This window comes from Hyla sarda, chromosome 10, assembly GCF_029499605.1.
Source record: "Hyla sarda isolate aHylSar1 chromosome 10, aHylSar1.hap1, whole genome shotgun sequence".
Lineage (NCBI taxonomy): Eukaryota > Metazoa > Chordata > Amphibia > Anura > Hylidae > Hyla > Hyla sarda.
The window spans coordinates 118225375-118243123 of record NC_079198.1 but is presented as its reverse complement, the minus strand read 5'-3'; the positions used below and the strand labels follow the sequence as shown (position 1 = coordinate 118243123).

The 17749-nt window shown below is 46.0% G+C and overlaps 1 protein-coding gene and 1 long non-coding RNA gene across 6 annotated transcripts in view; one reads left to right on the top strand and one right to left on the bottom strand.

Moving 5' to 3' along the window:
• The window catches only part of KAZN (kazrin, periplakin interacting protein), a 563135-nt gene that overhangs the window by 208883 nt on the left and 336503 nt on the right, over nucleotides 1–17749 (top strand). The gene's annotated exons all lie outside the window — the stretch shown is intronic.
• LOC130294388 (uncharacterized) lies at nucleotides 979–17552 on the bottom strand. Of its 2 annotated transcripts, none has more exons than XR_008848484.1 (4): nucleotides 17340–17552; nucleotides 11791–11847; nucleotides 4671–4783; nucleotides 979–1045 (listed from the first exon to the last, which is right to left on the bottom strand). It is a non-coding gene; the product is annotated as an uncharacterized LOC130294388 (long non-coding RNA). The 2 variants fall into 2 exon arrangements; XR_008848485.1 differs by lacking the exon at nucleotides 17340–17552 and adding an exon at nucleotides 12603–12656.

Sequence of the window (17749 nt, the reverse complement as noted above, 5' to 3'; positions counted from 1 at the left end):
GTTACAACAGCAGAGCTGGATAGCTCAGGTGCAGCAGACAGGAACACTGGAACATTAGAGACAGGGACCTTAGCTGTAGAAACCTACAATATTGCTCAGGCACCACAGGAAGGGATGAGTGCTCTTTCATAGGTGGTGCCTGGCAGAGGTTGGAGGGGGATCCAATAGAGAGTGCACACTGGCCCTATAAGTCTCTTCCAGTGCTCCAGCGCAGCCCTTAGAAAGCAGAAGAGAAACTGCAGCAATGGCAGAAGCAGCAGGAGAGAGACCAGAGGAGGAAGGGCAGGGTACACTGCAAAGACATGACACAGAGCAAGTTGCCTGATGAAGATAAGAGTAAGGACACATAGTACGCCAGTGGTTGCCAACCAGCGGGATTACAGATTGCCTTAAAAAAATACTCCATTTAGTGTCTGCACTTTTATTTTTTAGGAAATTACCTAAATTCTGCCCTATTTGTGATGCAATGACCCCAGTGTTTAAACATGTATAGCCTTTCCCAAGGGTCCCACCATTGGGACGTTCATTGACAAATTTTGCACGAGGACCCGTGGGATGCTTATAATACAAATATTGCAGAATATATTATACAGATTGGCCCTTCTAACAAACAGGGATTAACCAAATAAGCGCAACGCATATGTGATACTGCCCCTAAGAGTAAAATGACAAAGTTGACCCTGCTATACGAGCATATTGATAATGAAATATGGAAGAAAAAAATTGGAAGTCCAGCACGGTATAATCAAAGCAGATCGTGCGGTTTATTGTATCAAGCTCGCAGAACAATAATGATGCATAGTGGTGACGCGTTTCGGCCTGTGGCATAGGTATGAGTAAGGCGGGTGCCACCAGCCGAAACGCGTCACCACTATGCATCATTGTTGTTCTGCGAGCTGATACAATAAACCGCACGATCTGCTTTGATTATACCGCACTGGACTTCCATCTTGTCTCCGATGAGGTCCGCACCTGTCCGGGTCACGGTTGGTCGTCCTGGGTGAGCTGACCTCTACTTTCTCTTCGTGGATAATGAAATATAGTTCTGTTGCAAAAGAAAAAATTCACAGTGAATGTTTTTTTTTTTTTTTATTATTATTTTTATTTAATAAATGACAGATATCTTTTAACCTTTAGCTCAGCTTTCAGTTTGAGATCAATAATAATTTCCATTACATTACATCACTTTGAACAATGCTTTATGAAAAGTCTTTTTTATGGCCCAGTAAATCTGTCAGGTTTCCCACAGAATGGCTAGTATAAAACTGTTCATGTAAGACATTCTCTTCCCTCTAATTACTTGTTGGACTTTCATACACAAAGATGTGAGAAATACATTTTAATAGTCTACGAGACCAAATGTCTTCAGAAATGTATGGAGTAGACATCAACAAGCATCAGATCCCCAAGATATGCCCAAATAGCAAAGTATATGTCAAGTTTAACTAACAACAAGAACAACATAATAACATAGTAAGGATGGCTGACAAATAAGATCTATCTGTCAACCTTAAAGGGGTACTCCATCGTTAGACATCTTATCCCTTGTGGAAAGGATAGGGGATAACATGTCTGATCGCGGGGGGTCCGTGTTAATGAATGCCGCAGCGCCGGGCAGGGAATCGTAGGGGTACCAGCAGCCGGACCCCCCGCGATCAGACATGTTATTCCCTATCCTTTGGATAGGGGATAACATGTCTAAGGGCGGAGTACCCCTTTAATCTGGTGGATGACTGTGGATGTAAGAAAAGAAGAGGGTTAATTCTAAAGAAAGCTATAACATATGACAGCTTATTTGGCGGAAAGTTATCTTTCTCCATCACTGAATGCTTCGTGCTTGTCTCTGGTGACTAGTGGTATATACAGTACCTGTCTCTGGTGACTAGTGGTATATACAGTGCCTGTCTCTGGTGACTAGTGGTATATACAGTGAATGTCCCTTGTGACTAGTGGTATATACAGTGCCTGTCTCTGGTGACTAGTGGTATATACAGTACCGGTCTCTGGTGACTAGTGGTATATACAGTGCCTGTCTCTGGTGACTAGTGGTATATACAGTGAATGTCTCTGGTGACTAGTGGTATATACAGTGCCTGTCTCTGGTGACTAGTGGTATATACAGTACCGGTCTCTGGTGACTAGTGGTATATACAGTACCGGTCTCTGGTGACTAATGGCCTAAACAGTGTTTGTCTCTGGTAACTAGTTGCATATACAGTGACCCCCGACCTACGATGGCCCCGACATACGATCATTTCAACATACGATGGCCTTTCAGAGGCAGCATCAACATACGATGCTTTTGTATGTCGGGGCCATAAACTGCTATCCGGCAGCGCAGACTGCTTCAGCTGCCACCGGATAGGCGTTTACGGTGCCCCGTGTGGTCCGCTGACGATCACTTACCTGTCCTCTGGGCTCCGACGCGTCCTCTTCGGGATCCCCTGCATCGTCGGCGCTCTCCATCGTCGTCATCACATCGCTGCGCACGCCGTCCCATCATCCAATAGTTGCACCGTGCGTAGCGACGTGATGGCGGCGACGGAGAGCGAGGATGCCGGGGAAGCAGAGGCCTTGCCGGAGCGTCGGGGACACCCCGGGGACGCAGCGACAGCGATGGAAGGAGACATCCAGGGCAGCAGTGACGAGGGGTGACGGTCCGGAGCGGCGATGACACGTGAGTATAACCTCCAATACCAGTGGTCTTCAACCTGCGGCCCTCCAGATGGTGCAAAACTACAACTCCCAGCATGCCCGGACAGCCGTTGGCTGTCCGGGCATGCTGGGTGTTGTAGTTTTGCAACATCTGGAGGTCTGCAGGTTGTGGACCACTGTCCTATACTTCACATTGCACGGATCCCTCAACATACGATGGTTTCAACAAACGATGGTCCATTTGGAACGGATTACCATGGTATGTTGAGGGACCACTGTACAGTGTCTGTCTCTGGTGACTAGTGATACAGTGAATGTCTCTGGTGACTAGTGGTATATACAGTGCCTGTCTCTGGTGACTAGTGGTATATACAGTGAATGTCCCTTGTGACTAGTGGTATATACAGTGCCTGTCTCTGGTGACTAGTGGTATATACAGTGCCTGTCTCTGGTGACTAGTGGTATATACAGTGCCTGTCTCTGGTGACTAGTGGTATATATAGTGCCTGTCTCTGGTGACTAGTGGTATATACAGTGAATGTCCCTTGTGACTAGTGGTATATACAGTGCCTGTCTCTGGTGACTAGTGGTATATATAGTGCCTGTCTCTGGTGACTAGTGGTATATACAGTGAATGTCCCTTGTGACTAGTGACATATGCAATCCCTGTGCCTGGTGACTAACGGCATATACAGCGTGTGGTGACCACGGGGTGTTGCAATGGATGTAGCAGGGTCGGGTGGTATTAACCCCCGGGGCAAGATGTTGTTAACCCCTTAGTGATCGTGATGCCAGGATGTGGTTGTTTTGGTATAGGGCACTGCCGACAACCAGCCCAAAAACGGCATGCAATGAATAAAGGCCCACAGCAAGGATTTGAAGTAATTGGAACTTTTACTTGTAAAATGCAGGAAACAGTCTTTACAATAATGCAGTTTCCTCAGAGGCAACCGGGACACAGGGAACCTCGCAGGCTTGCTTGGACTTGTAGTTATGGTGAAAATGCAGCAGGCCGCTGTGCTACTAATATATAACTTTAGGCTTTGGCCTAGATGAGATGAATTTGCAGTATACAGAACTTGTGCTTGCTTTTAGGTCCAGGTCTCAAGAGAGTGAATCTGGAGACTACAGCCCCTTATATACAAATGAACAACCACATTAAATTAACAGAATAAATACACATGGCATTTATACAAGACACCTGATCTGGGGGAAGCCCTGCAGGAGAGCCCTGTGGACCTAAGGGACTCTTCCTGAGGGTACCCAAGGATGGTACAGAAATAGGTTCGGTACCGGGACACCACAAGTGCCTGTTCCTGGTGACTAGTTGCATATACAGTCCCTGTCCCTGGTGACTAGTGGTAAATACTGTGCCTGTCCCTGGTGACTAGTTGCATATATAATCCCTGTACCTGGTGACTAGTGGCATATACAGTGCCTGTTCCTGGTGACTAGTGGTATATACAGTGCCTGTTCCTGGTGACTAGTGGTATGCACAGTGCCTGTTCCTGGTGACTAGTGGTACATACAGTCCCTGTCCCTGGTGACTAGTGGTAAATACAGTGCCTGTGACTAATGGCATATACAGTGCCTGTCCCTGGTGACTAGTGGTATATACAATGTCTTCCCCAGGTGACTAGTAGAATATACAATCCCTGTCTCTGGTGATTAGTGGTATATACAATCCCTGTCTCTGGTGATTAGTGGTATATACAATCCCTGTCTCTGGTGATTAGTGGTATATACAATCCCTGTCTCTGGTGATTAGTGGTATATACAATCCCTGTCTCTGGTGATTAGTGGTATATACAATCCCTGTCTCTGGTGATTAGTGGTATATACAGTACTATATACAGTACCACATTCAAGTTTAAAACTTACTGTCACTTTTACTGAAGAAAATCCCATTTCATTCTCCATAGCCCGTCCTCCCCTTTCACTTGCACCAGAATATCATCCGGACGACCTCCATCAATCCCTAATACCAGGTCTGTAACCTTACAATAGCCACGCACCTCAATTAAACCTTCATTCTGCGAAACATCATGTTACGTGAATACAAATGATCCAGGCATAGAGAATTGGGGCTTTGAAGTGGAGAGATTACATTTTCATTTCCTCGCTGCTTCTATGTAAAAAAAAAAAAAAAAAGTCTAAAACTCCGTAATTAGGAAGAGGGACCTGAACCTTCTATGAATAAAACATAAATCTGGCTTTGACATATTCCTGGTCGGCCCCGGTTTGCCGTATCTGGGACAGGAGATTATTATAAAATGTTACTGAATGACACCAAATCCCTGGTTTTAATGAAAACTATCGGAATGCCCGTCCAATGTGCTGAAATCCCGAATTGGTCTCGGCGAGCGGCCGGCGCTGCTGTCACTCACCGGTGGCTTTTCTATCACTACTGGAAGTTTTTCAGTATTTTCCATGTTGTTGTCTAATCCTCCAAGGTAGATCTACCCAGCCTGCAACCATCTCTGATGTTTTTCAATTTAGGATTTATTGCTTTTGCAAAGGACTCTGACTAGAATGCGTAATCTGCCTTTAAGGCTTTCTAGAGTCGCCGTCTTTCGCTTTATTTCAATGTACCCGTGATTAAAGGTGTTCTCCACCATAAGGTGATTTTAGTATGTACCTGCCAGATGGTAATGGACATGATTAGGGAGGATCCGTGCTTATCTTGGAGCGAAATAGAGTTCTGAGTCCACTATAACGCTGTGACTATCTTTTTGTGAACTGGCTATTTCCTGTTGGAGTTCGTTCCCTCAAACTACAAGTCCCATGATTCCTTGTTTGTAAATGTAAAGTCACTTTTCTCCCTCCCACATATCAGTCACCTTGCCCATTGAAAAACAAATGTGATCATTTCCATGCAATAGACCAGTGTTTTCTAATGTACAGTCCCTCTACTTGGTGACTAGGGGTATATGCAATTTCTTTCACTGGTGACTAGTGGTATATATAGTGCCTGTCCCTGGTGACTAGTGGTCTACACAATCCCTGCTGCTGGTGACTAGTGGTATATACAGTGGCTGTCCTTAGTGACTATTAGCATATACAATCCCTGTCCCTGATGACTAGTGGCATATATAATCCTTGTCCTTGGTGACTAGTGGTATATACAGTGCCTGTCCCTGGTGACCAGTGGTACATACAGTGCCTGTCCCTGATGACTAGTGTTATATACATTGCCAGTCCCGGGTGACAAGTAACACATGTGATCATTTTGATGCAATAGACCAGTGTTTTCTAACCAGGGTGACTCCAGCTGCTGCAAAACTACAATTCTTGCAGAATGATCTCCCTCCCACCCAGCTGTCGCTCCACCCAGGCTCCCTCTGAACATCTGACTAGTGATGTGGTGTCTCGGGCAGCACTGCAACCTGGGAAAACCTAAGACGTCATTTTGTATGCTGTTAAAAGTAAACATTGGGGCAAAAATCACAGAAGAATTGTGAGACCACCATGAAATGCAGATACAGACACTATATTATGAACTACATTAACTTTACAGCCCCTGCAGCATAGTCAAAAAAAAAATCCCGGAACACCCTTTATGGCTTTGTAGAGTTGCCGTCTAACGCTTTAACTCAATGTACCTGTGATTTAAGGGGTTATCCACCATAAGGGGATTTTAGTATTTTACTGCCAGACAGTAATGGACATGCTTGAGGAGGATCCGTGCTTATCTTGGGGCTAAATAGCTCCGAGTTCTGAGTCCACTATAACGCTGTGGCTATCTTTTTGTGAACTGGCTATTTCCTGTTGGAGTTCGTTCCCTCAAACTACAAGTCCCATGATTCCTTGTAAGTGTAAGGTCACTTTTCTCCCTCCCACCCATCCTTGCATTCTTTACCTTAGCCAAGACCTGCTGTCAGGATATCAAGTCACAAATCAAGGGTAGCACGAGAGAGAAGATATTCAAGGACTCTTTGGACACAAGGAAGACCGCCTGGTCCTGGTTCAGTCCGTTACTTATGACAACGACTTACATGCACCAAATCCAATGCATATCAGCTGAAGTAAATGGAGTCAATTGTAATTAAAGCAGTGGTCTTAAACTGTGGCCCTCCAGATGTTGCAAAACTTCAACTCCCAGCATGCCCGGACAGCCAACGGCTGTCCGGGCATGCTGGGAGTTGAAGTTTTGCAACATCTGGAGGGCCACATTTTTAGACCACTGCTTTAATTCAATGTATCCGTGATTCATTTTTCATTGCCATTCTAATAGGAGGATTAAATAAATTCGGTGCTTATGGAAATGTTTGTTTACGCCTTGATGGGTTTATTTTTTTAATTTATTTTTTTAATTATTGCATAATTTTCCACACATATTTTGTTATAAAGCTGGCGCAGAAATACTGCATATTTACAGTTTCGCAAGCTACCAACACATAAACATATGCCTAGGCATATGTGGGTTAGCCAGCAGAACCGCATGCCGCTCAGATAAAATCATTGCAAATGTTGGAAAACTACGACTCCCTGTATGTTCTCAGGTGAACAGGAATTAAAGGGGTACTCCACTGGCCAGCGTTCCCATAGACCCCTCCCATAGGCTTGCATTGAGGGGGCGTGGCGTGACGTCACAAGGTAGCGTTGCCGACCTCCCACAGCGCACACACAGTGTCCGGAGCTAAATGTTCCAAACGCTGGCCAGTGGAGTATCCCTTTAAACAGATTAATCCTCTGTGGGGCCCCTTAGATGGAGTCAGCCCCAACTTGTGTCTACTTATGTAGAGATGTCACTTATGTGACTGATTAGCTGTGCAAGAAGACAAATTTATTCCAAATACAGTGCCACTGCCACACCTGTCCTTAGGTTGTGTGAGGTATTACAACTTAGCTCCATTCACTTCAATGGAACTGACTAATGGGGTGCAGTTTTTTGAAGAAATCAGCTCTGTTTTTGTAATCGACTTCTTAGAGGCCAAGGTGATAGTCTGACTTGTTCCTGTCCTCTGTAGAATTTGTAACTGAGGATCTTGGGTTCTCTACCTCAAGGCCTGTCATGTGGCTTACTGACCAGGATCTTTCCTGGGGTGTTCTACACAGGGGTCCCACACCACTTACTTTGCCCATCAAATTTACTGCATCTAGGGGAGAAGGCCCTTTTGCAGATAATTGACTTAAATGGGTACTCCACACGAAAAGAAAAACATTTTTAAATCAACTGGTGCCAGAAAGTTAAACAGATTTGTAAATTACTTCTATTTAAAAATCTTAATCCTTCCAGTACTTATCCGCTGCTGTATTCTACAGAGGAAGTTCTTTTCTTTTTGAATTTATTTTCTGTCTGACCACATTGCTCTCTGCTGACACCTCTGTCTGTGTCAAGAACTGTCCAGAGCAGGAACAATTCCCCATAGCAAACCACTCCTGCTCTGGATAGTTCCTGACACGGACAGAGGTGTCAGCAGAGAGCACTGTGGGCAGACAGAAAGGAAATTCAAAAAGAAAAGAACTTCCTCTGAAGCATACAGCAGCTGATAAGTACTGGAAGGATTAAGATTTTTAAATAGAAGTAATTTACAAATCTGTTTAACTTTTCTGGCACCAGTTGATAAAAAAAAAAAATGTTTTCCAGGTGAGTACCCCTTTAATCAGGACCAGGCAAGCGTCTTCCTTGTGTGCAAAAAAAATAAAAAATAAAAAATCCTTGAATATTTTCTCTATTGCCCCAGATTTGTGACTTGATATCCTGACAGTGGGTCTTGGCTGAGGTAAATGATGCAGCTGTTACGTTCTGCACTCCAGCCGCACACGCTGGCCGTGAGCGCATGGTCCCGTTACCAGCTGCTGCTGGCGGGGTTGGGACTCGCATCGCGGGACCATCCGTCACTCACTTGGTGCTGCTCCTACCCCCACCTCTGCCTCTCTGCTCCAGCGTGCGTGCCCCCATCCCCCATAGTGCGCGCGCTGAAGCTTTAAGATTTAAAGGGCCAGTGCGCTCATTAGTGTAATACACCTGTGGTTACTTGATAAATTCATCCACCCTCCTCACTTCTCTGCTGGATCTTTGTTGCCTTGAGCCTGAGAGAAAGCATTCCTGTTATTGCCTTGCCGTGTATCTGATCCTTTGCTCCGTGACCTGACCTTACTCCTTGCCGCCTGCCTACTAACTATTTGCTACATTCCTGACTATGCTACTGTGCCACCTGCCCTGACCTTCTGCTATCCAGACTACTAGGTGCCTTATCCCTCCGGCACCTTGCATCTCCTCAGCCACCTGTGTGGTCGAGCCATGCCAGGGGTAGCGACCTGGGTGCCGCCTGCCACAGCAAGCCCATCCCGCTTTGCGGCGGGCTCTGGTGAAAACCAGCGGCGACTTAGACTCCGCTCCCTGGTACGGTCCGAGTCATCTGCCACACAGGTCCAGCAGATCCACATCCTCCGGGGTTCCTATCTTCTGAAACGTGAGTGTTACAGCAGCTTCTGTCTCTTTGTCTCTATCTAAACTCATGTTCAACTAAGGGGCAGTGACCAAGGGTTTTTAAACCCTGGAACACATGGCCTGACATGTGCCTGAATTGTTCCAGAATACCTTCCAACTGTCCCGGTACAGTAGGGACAACCACAATTTTGGGGTGATGTCCCAACATCCTAATATAGTCTTGCATTTAAAGAGTGCCTGTCATGATCTTGTTAAATGTTATAATCCTCCCAATTCACTGCCCTCATCATGATCAACCACCCCCTGCCTTTATTTATATTATTTTTTAGTTTTCTGCTTTGATATTGCTCTGTGTTTTCTGCTCAGTCTCAATCAGATTCACAGACTGGGAAGGGGCGTTCCCCAGCAGAAGACTTCACCTGTGAGTCACTGCATTTAACTGCACTGTTATAACCTATGCAGTCTGCAGAAAAAGTGTAGGACTGGAATCTAGCACTGTACGGGGGGATATTGTCTGTGTCTAGTCTCTCTTTTTATTTAGCAACAGTATGGTGATAATATAATCATGGTGTTATAGAGACATTTTTTTCAGCCCCCCTCCCCCCGAGAAATTCCCATGTACACCCCTTTTTTGAAGTACCGTAAAATGATATAATTTCACTTCATAGTAAATGGTTCACTTTAATGTGCCAGCCCACTCTTCCATATTTTTAAGCTTTCATCTAAAGATCTAAGAAACTAATGATGTGATGTTTTTTATATCTTAAATAAGACTTTGCTTAGGATTTTCTGAGCCTGTCATATGTCATTGGTATTCTACAGTGAGAAACTTACTTAAAGGGAATGTTTTATCAGAAAATGACATTACTTACAGCAAGTTCTAATTAGAAATTTACATTTTGATGTTTGTTGTTATAGTTGATGTAAAATATCTAGAAATTCTGCAGTTTTCACATCAACTGCTACATAATATCTCTTATTTTCTGCAGTCAGCTTTGCTGGTGTAGACTGGGACAGGGTCAGCAGAGTCATGCCGGGGTGTGTTGGTGTGTGACGTCACGCACCACCCCCTCAATGCAAGCCTGTGGAGGGGTCCTTTGGATAGGGAATAAGATGTCTTAGCGCCGGAGTACCCCTTTAATAACTGGCAAATCCACTTGGCGTTTTTTATTTTGCCATTTTTTTTACTCTTCTTTGGCTCAGTGTCAGTTTTCTAAAATCGCAGCATGTCGAAACTATGGTGTTTCTTTTTTGTTTTTTTGTTTTTTTATCTTTAAAATAAATCTCTGCATCTATGGGAGGGTAAAAAATATGCAATAGAAAAAGCCATGTGAGTTTAACAATTGCATTTTTAATGCCCCCCCCCCCCCCCCCCTAAATAGAAATCCTTGATGAATCACATGACTTGTACTGAGAAAAACGCAGGTAAAAAAAGCCAAAGAAAAAAAAAAAAAACTATACCAAAACCCACTATTTTTTGGGGGAAAAAACGGAAGAAATGATTGTGTGGAAACATAGTCATAGGGTGCTTTGATATGGGTCGGATACACTACAGATTTTGCGCAGAGTATTTGCATGCAGAAGCACAGGCTGGGACAAAGTCCAGTAAGTGAGGGCGGGACTAGCATTCCTCTGTGCTCACTCCTGTTTTGTCAGACTGCAGCTTGAAAACAGAGAGGAGGGGGTTACAGATTGGATAAAAAGACCCAGCACAGCACACTCAGGGAGGAAGTGAATGCATAGTGACTGAGGGCGGGCTTATTGCTTGCCTCGGACAGGCCCCTTCCTGTGCGGTGGATGTCAGAATGAGTGAGCAGCAGAACAGAGGGATTTGTGAGCCAAATACAGAAGCTAGACATATAAAAAAATGCATGTGAAGCATCTGCTTGACCTAGTGAGTAACATATAGAAGTATTATTTTTTCTGTGATATGACAGGTACACTATAAGAAAGCTGTTGCGGCAAAAATCCTTCCAAAAATTGTGAAACGGGGATTTTAAAGCTGCAGCTTGTAGGGGATTATTAACCTTTGTTTTCAAACTCAGGCCGGGTTCACACTACAGAATTTCCGAGTGGAATTCCATTTTGGGATTCCGCTGCACAGTGCACCCTGCAGAGTTTTCTGCCCGGAAAATCTTCTCAAACTAATTTTGCCATGACATTGAACCTGTTTAATGTTTTGGCGGATTTTCACTCAGCAGACTTTGCTGTCTATGAACACTCGGCCACACTCTTCTGGCTTTCGGATTCATCCATCCGGAGATTACGCAGTGTGAACCCAGCCTTAAAATCTGCCGCAGCAAATCTGCATAACGTGCAAAATTGCTTGTTGAAAGTAACGTAACACTAAAGAAAAAAAAAAGAAGTATCCACAGAAGATTTGCTATATGGAAAAGAGTTAGAGGGAAAAGTCAGGGGAGAAAGTGGAGCAGAGGATGTGAGTTTCAGTGCAGCGACATTTGATAGAGAATACACCTACAGCCTGGTTCGCATTGCCAGCAAATACGGCTAATCTTTCCTTTGTATGTTTGACTGTGAGCACATCTGTAGCGCTGCTCTGCCAAATTTACTTTATCAGCTGAGACCCAGATATGTCTTATTTGCTTTTGGCTGTTTGTCAGTAAAATTACCTCGATGAGAGGCGACTGTTTGAAGTTTTCGAGCGGCTTGAAAAGTGAAGGAATAAGGCAAATCATTGATAGGCAGATCTCACAGAGGGGAGGCAGAACATAACCTACCTAGAAGACGTCTTCCCTTCTCCATAATGGAGATCATGAAGTTGACAGCTTCCTTTCCTGGAAAAATATATCATATTAAACCTGTGTATTTTTAACTAATATTTCAGTGTTTCTATGGCATTGTTTACGAGAATAAGCTTGTTTAAAAGACGACTTAAAGGGGTATTCCAGGAAAAAGCGTTTTTATATATATCTACTGGCTCCAGAAAGTTAAACAGATTTGTAAATTACTTCTATTAAAAAATCTTAATCGTTTCAGTACTTATGAGCTTCTGAAGTTAAGGTTGTTCATTTCTGTCTAAATCCTCTCTGATGATACCTGTCTCGGGAAACGCCCAGTTAAGAAGAGGTTTGCTATGGGGATTTGCTTCTAAACTGGGCGTTTCCTGAGACAGGTGTCATCAGAGAGGATTTAGACAGAAAAGAACAACCTTAACTTCAGAAGCTCATAAGTACTGAAAGGATTAAAACATTTTAATAGAAGTAATTCAACCATTATATCGTACATTTAAATTGTTGGAATAGGTACAACACCTCAACATTCCTGCTATTCCCTCCTGGGAGGGATCCATCCTATTGACCAGAATTCACTACAATACTGCAATACGAATCCTTATGATTTGAATACCATATCCTCAGTAAGTACCACTGCATTTTTCCATCTATACCCATATTTGTGCACCGATACGCAGGTTTTTTTACAAGTAATTTACAAATCTGTTTAACTTTCTGGAGCCAGTTGATATATAAATAAAAAATTTTTTCCTGGAATACCCCTTTAAGTGATAATGCTGAAAATTGATCTCCATTACCTTGCTCAAGCCCATTCAGGCAAACTTTGGCTTTAAAGCATATCTGTCACTTGCAAAAACTTTTCCTATAATGAAGATAATAACATTATATGTATATTTGTAATATACAATAGTTAATAATGTTTATATTTTTTTGGGGGGGAAAATGCTGTCCCTGCAGCTCTTGCCTGTGTGTGTGTGAGGAGAACAAATAAAGTGAGGGCAGGGAAAGCGGGGCTCTGTACACTGAGGACAAGCGGGGCTCTGTACACTAAGGACAAGCAGGGCTCTGTACACTGAGGACAAGCGGGGCTCTGTACACTAAGGACAAGCAGGGCTCTGTACACTAAGGACAAGCAGGGCTCTGTACACTGAGGACAAGTGGCGCTCTGTACACTGAGGACAAGCAGGGCTCTGTATACTGAGGACAAGCAGGGCTCTGTACACTGAGGGCAAGCAGGGCTCTGTACACTGAGGGCAAGCAGGGCTCTGTACACTGAGGGAAAGCAGGGCTCTGTAGACTGAGGACAAGCAGGGCTCTGTACACTGAGGACAAGCAGGGCTCTGTACACTGAGGACAAGCAGGGCTCTGCACACTGAGGACAAGCGGGGCTCTGTACACTGAGGACAAGCGGGGCTCTGTACACTGAGGACAATCAGGGCTCTGTACCCTGAGGACAAGCAGGGCTCTGCACACTGAGGACAAGCGGGGCTCTGTACACTGAGGACAAGCGGGGCTCTGTACACTAAGGACAAGCAGGGCTCTGTACACTAAGGACAAGCAGGGCTCTGTACACTGAGGACAAGTGGCGCTCTGTATACTGAGGACAAGCAGGGCTCTGTACACTGAGGACTAGCAGGGCTCCATTCACTGAGGACAAGCAGGGCTCCCTACACTGAGGACAAGCAGGGCTCTGTACACTGAGGGCAAGCAGGGCTCTGTACACTGAGGGAAAGCAGGGCTCTGTAGACTGAGGACAAGCAGGGCTCTGTACACTGAGGACAAGCAGGGCTCTGTACACTGAGGACAAGCAGGGCTCTGCACACTGAGGACAAGCGGGGCTCTGTACACTGAGGACAACCAGGGCTCTGTACACTGAGGACAAGCGGGGCTCTGTACACTGAGGACAAGCGGGGCTCTGTACACTGAGGACAATCAGGGCTCTGTACCCTGAGGACAAGCAGGGCTCTGCACACTGAGGACAAGCGGGGCTCTGTACACTGAGGACAAGCGGGGCTCTGTACACTAAGGACAAGCAGGGCTCTGTACACTAAGGACAAGCAGGGCTCTGTACACTGAGGACAAGTGGCGCTCTGTATACTGAGGACAAGCAGGGCTCTGTACACTGAGGACTAGCAGGGCTCCATTCACTGAGGACAAGCAGGGCTCCCTACACTGAGGACAAGCAGGGCTCTGTACACTGAGGACAAGCAGGACTCTGTACACTAAGGACAAGCAGGGCTCTGTACACTGAGGACAAGCGGGGCTCTGTACACTAAGGACAAGCAGGGCTCTGTACACTGAGGACAAGCGGCACTCTGTATACTGAGGACAAGCAGGGCTCTGTACACTGAGGACAAGCAGGGCTCTGTACACTGAGGGCAAGCAGGGCTCTGTACACTGAGGGCAAGCAGGCTCTGTACACTGAGGGAAAGCAGGGCTCTGTACACTGAGGACAAGCAGGGCTCTGTACACTGAGCACAAGCAGGGCTCTGTACACTGAGGACAAGCAGGGCTCTGTACACTGAGGACAAGCGGGGCTCTGTACACTGAGGACAAGCGGGGCTCTGTACACTGAGGACAAGCGGGGCTCTGTACACTGAGGACAAGCGGGGCTCTGTACACTGAGGACAATCAGGGCTCTGTACCCTGAGGACAAGCAGGGCTCTGTACCCTGAGGACTAGCAGGGCTCCATTCACTGAGGACAAGCAGGGCTCCCTACACTGAGGACAAGCAGGGCTCTGTACACTGAGGACAAGCAGGACTCTGTACACTGAGGACAAGCAGGACTCTGTACACTGAGGACAAGCCGGGCTCTGTACACTGAGGGCAAACAGGGCTCTGAACACTGAGGACAAGCAGGGCTCTGTACACTGAGGACAAGTGGGGCTCTGTACACTGGGGACAAGCGGGGCTCTGTACACTGAGGACAAGCGGGGCTCTGTACATCTGTACACTGAGGACAAGCAGAGCTCTGTACACTGAGGACAAGTAGGGCTCTGTGCACTGAGGACAAGCAGGGCTCTGTACACTGAGGACAAGCAGGGCTCTGTACACTGAGGACAAGCGGGGCTCTGTACACTGAGGACAAACAAGGCTCTGTACACTGAGGACAAGGGGGTTCTGTACAAGCAGTTCTCTGTACACTGAGGACAAGCAGGGCTCTGTACATCTGTACACTGAGGACAAGCAGGGCTCTGTACACTGAGGACAAGCAGGGCTCTGTACACTGAGGACAAGCAGGGCACTGTACACTGAGGACAAGCAGGGCTCTGTACACTGAGGACAAGCAGGGCTCTGTGCACCGATGACAAGCAGGGCTCTGTGCACCGAGGACAATAAGGGTTCTGTACACCGAGGACAAGCAGGGCTCTGTGCATCGAGTACAAGCAGGGCTCTGTGCACCAAGGACAAGCAGGGCTCTGTGCACCAAGGACAAGCAGGGCTCTGAACACTGAGGACAAGCAGGGCTCTGTACACTGAGGACAAGCAGGGCTCTGTACACCGAGGACAGGCAGGGCTCTGTACACTGAGGACAAGCAGGGGTCTGTACACTGAGGAAAAGCACGGCTCTGTACACTGAGGAAAAGCAAGGCTCTGTACACTGAGGACGAGCAGGGCTCTGTGCACCGAGGGCAAGCAGGGCTCTGTACACTGAGGACAAGCAGGGCTCTGTGCACCGAGGACAAGCAGGGCTCTGTACACCGAGGACAAGCAGGGCTCTGTACACCGAGGACAAGCAGGGCTCTGTGCACCGAAAACAAGCAGGGCTCTGTGCACCGAGGACAAGCAGGGCTCTGTACACCGAATACAAGCAGGGCTCTGTACACCGAGGACAAGCAGGGCTCTGTGCACCGAGGACAAGCAGGGCTCTGTACACCAAGGACAAGCAGGGCTCTGTGCACTGAGGACAAGCAGGGCTCTGTGCACTGAGGACAAGCAGGGCTCTGTACAACAAGGACAATCAGGGCTCTGTGCACCGAGGACAAGCAGGGCTCTGTGCACTGAGGACAAGCAGGGCTCTGTACACAAAGGACAAGCAGGGCTCTGTGCAAGCTTCTGGCTTGTCAATCATCCTGTTATGTGGGCCAGGGATGTGTCACAGAGCCTCAGTGTACAGAGCCCTGTGTTGTTCTCAGTGAAAAAAGTCCTGCTTGTTCTCAGTGTACAGAGCCCTGCTTGTCCCTCCCACACTTCCAGTATTTTTTCTCAGGCAATAGCTGCAGGGACAAGGCATTTGTTCACCCAAAAATATACACATTTTTAACCAATGTTTATTACAAATAAATATATATATATATATATATATATATATATATATATAGATATAGATATATATATATATACACACACATCTACATAACATAAGAAGTTTTTGCAAATGGCAGTGCCCACTTTAAGAGACAAAACACTTATTTTTCCATCTACAGAGCCATATGAGGGCTCGTTTTTTGTGTGACCGATTGTGCTTGTAATGCCAACTACGCTCTTTTGTAAATGTGGCTATTCCTATAGTGTAAAGTGCAGGAATGAGACCTCAGGACTCTAGGATTAAATGAAAATACTTAAGGAAAGTTCTTGTTCCATTCCAATATACAGTAATACAGTTGCTTTAATACAGCTTGGAATGTTACAGCATTTTAGCTATATGAATGGATATTTAGTCACTGCCCCTTTTGAACTATTGTGGTGGCCCAGTACAGGAGTTGCACCCCTGTACTCTTGCTGTCCTGTCAGGCAACCTCCATACAGTGTCCCCTGGGCCCCCCTTCACCTGTTCCAGTCTGTTTATTTGCATGCGTGTTATTTAATGTATTATACCTAAAATGTTTTATAGCTTTAAGAACAGTTGACATGTGATTAACCTATTGTTATGTGATTGTAACCCAGTGAGGTATCAGTGACCATGTGACCTAAGGGTGACTTATGGTACCCCTCCAGAGACCTCCCCCATATAAGCCCTGGGTGGAGCCTCTGCTCTTTCTTGTATGCTGAGTTGCAGTGAGGTCAAGTCCTAGGTGTGTGTCTGGAGTCCAGAAGAGGCTTAAAGTCAGTCAAACAGCCACGGATTCTCAAGTCCATTGCCCCACAGGTCAAGTCAAAGCCTGGTAAGCTAGAGAAGTGGAGAAATCAGTCATAGTCTGTAATAGTAAAGTCAGTCCAAGTCATTCTGTCTCAAGTCAGCGTGGCCTGCATCCAAATTGTCCAAGTCCCCTATAAGTCCCAGCAAGCCCTAAGGTCCCTGAAGTCACTGGTCATGTCCGTGGGCCTAGCCAAGCTGTATAGACTGTTGCAACTGTTGTTCCATAACTTGGCGTTGGAGTCATTATTTGCCCCCGTGCCTAGCCCAGGATCCAGCAGTATACCTTTGGGTGGTGTAGCGGGATAAACCATGCCCTGGCCTCACGAACACAAGCGGTTAATGCCATCTGCCCCTAGGGTAATTCCATCTGCCCTCATCACACCCTCACCACACTATGCTTTTAGCAGTTCTACTAAATGTAACAGTCTTTGCCATGCTTTTTAGCATGTTTACCTGTAATTACTATTGCAGATGTGAATGTTCACAGTCGAATATGTTCTCTGTCCAATATGTGGACTTCCTTTGCTCACACAACTCTGGTCTGTGATAGGATACTCAGAAGGACATGGCAGGACAGTCAAGCAGCACTAACTCTGACCAGAAGCTAAAAAATAGATTAGTGTATTGCAGAGAGACCCTTGTTCAGCCTTATTCTCTCAGGTGAAAACAAAGTCAACTCATTCTTGAAGATGGAGAACTTGCCCACTTTATCCTCCCTGCTTGGATGGGAAGAAAAACAAGAACAGTGACTTGAGAGGGTTTTACCTTGTTAGAGCACATGCGACATAGACGTATGTATACTTAGCAATAGCTGGGTTAGAAGGAAGGTTGGACTAAGAACTTCTTCTGCAACCATAGGTTGG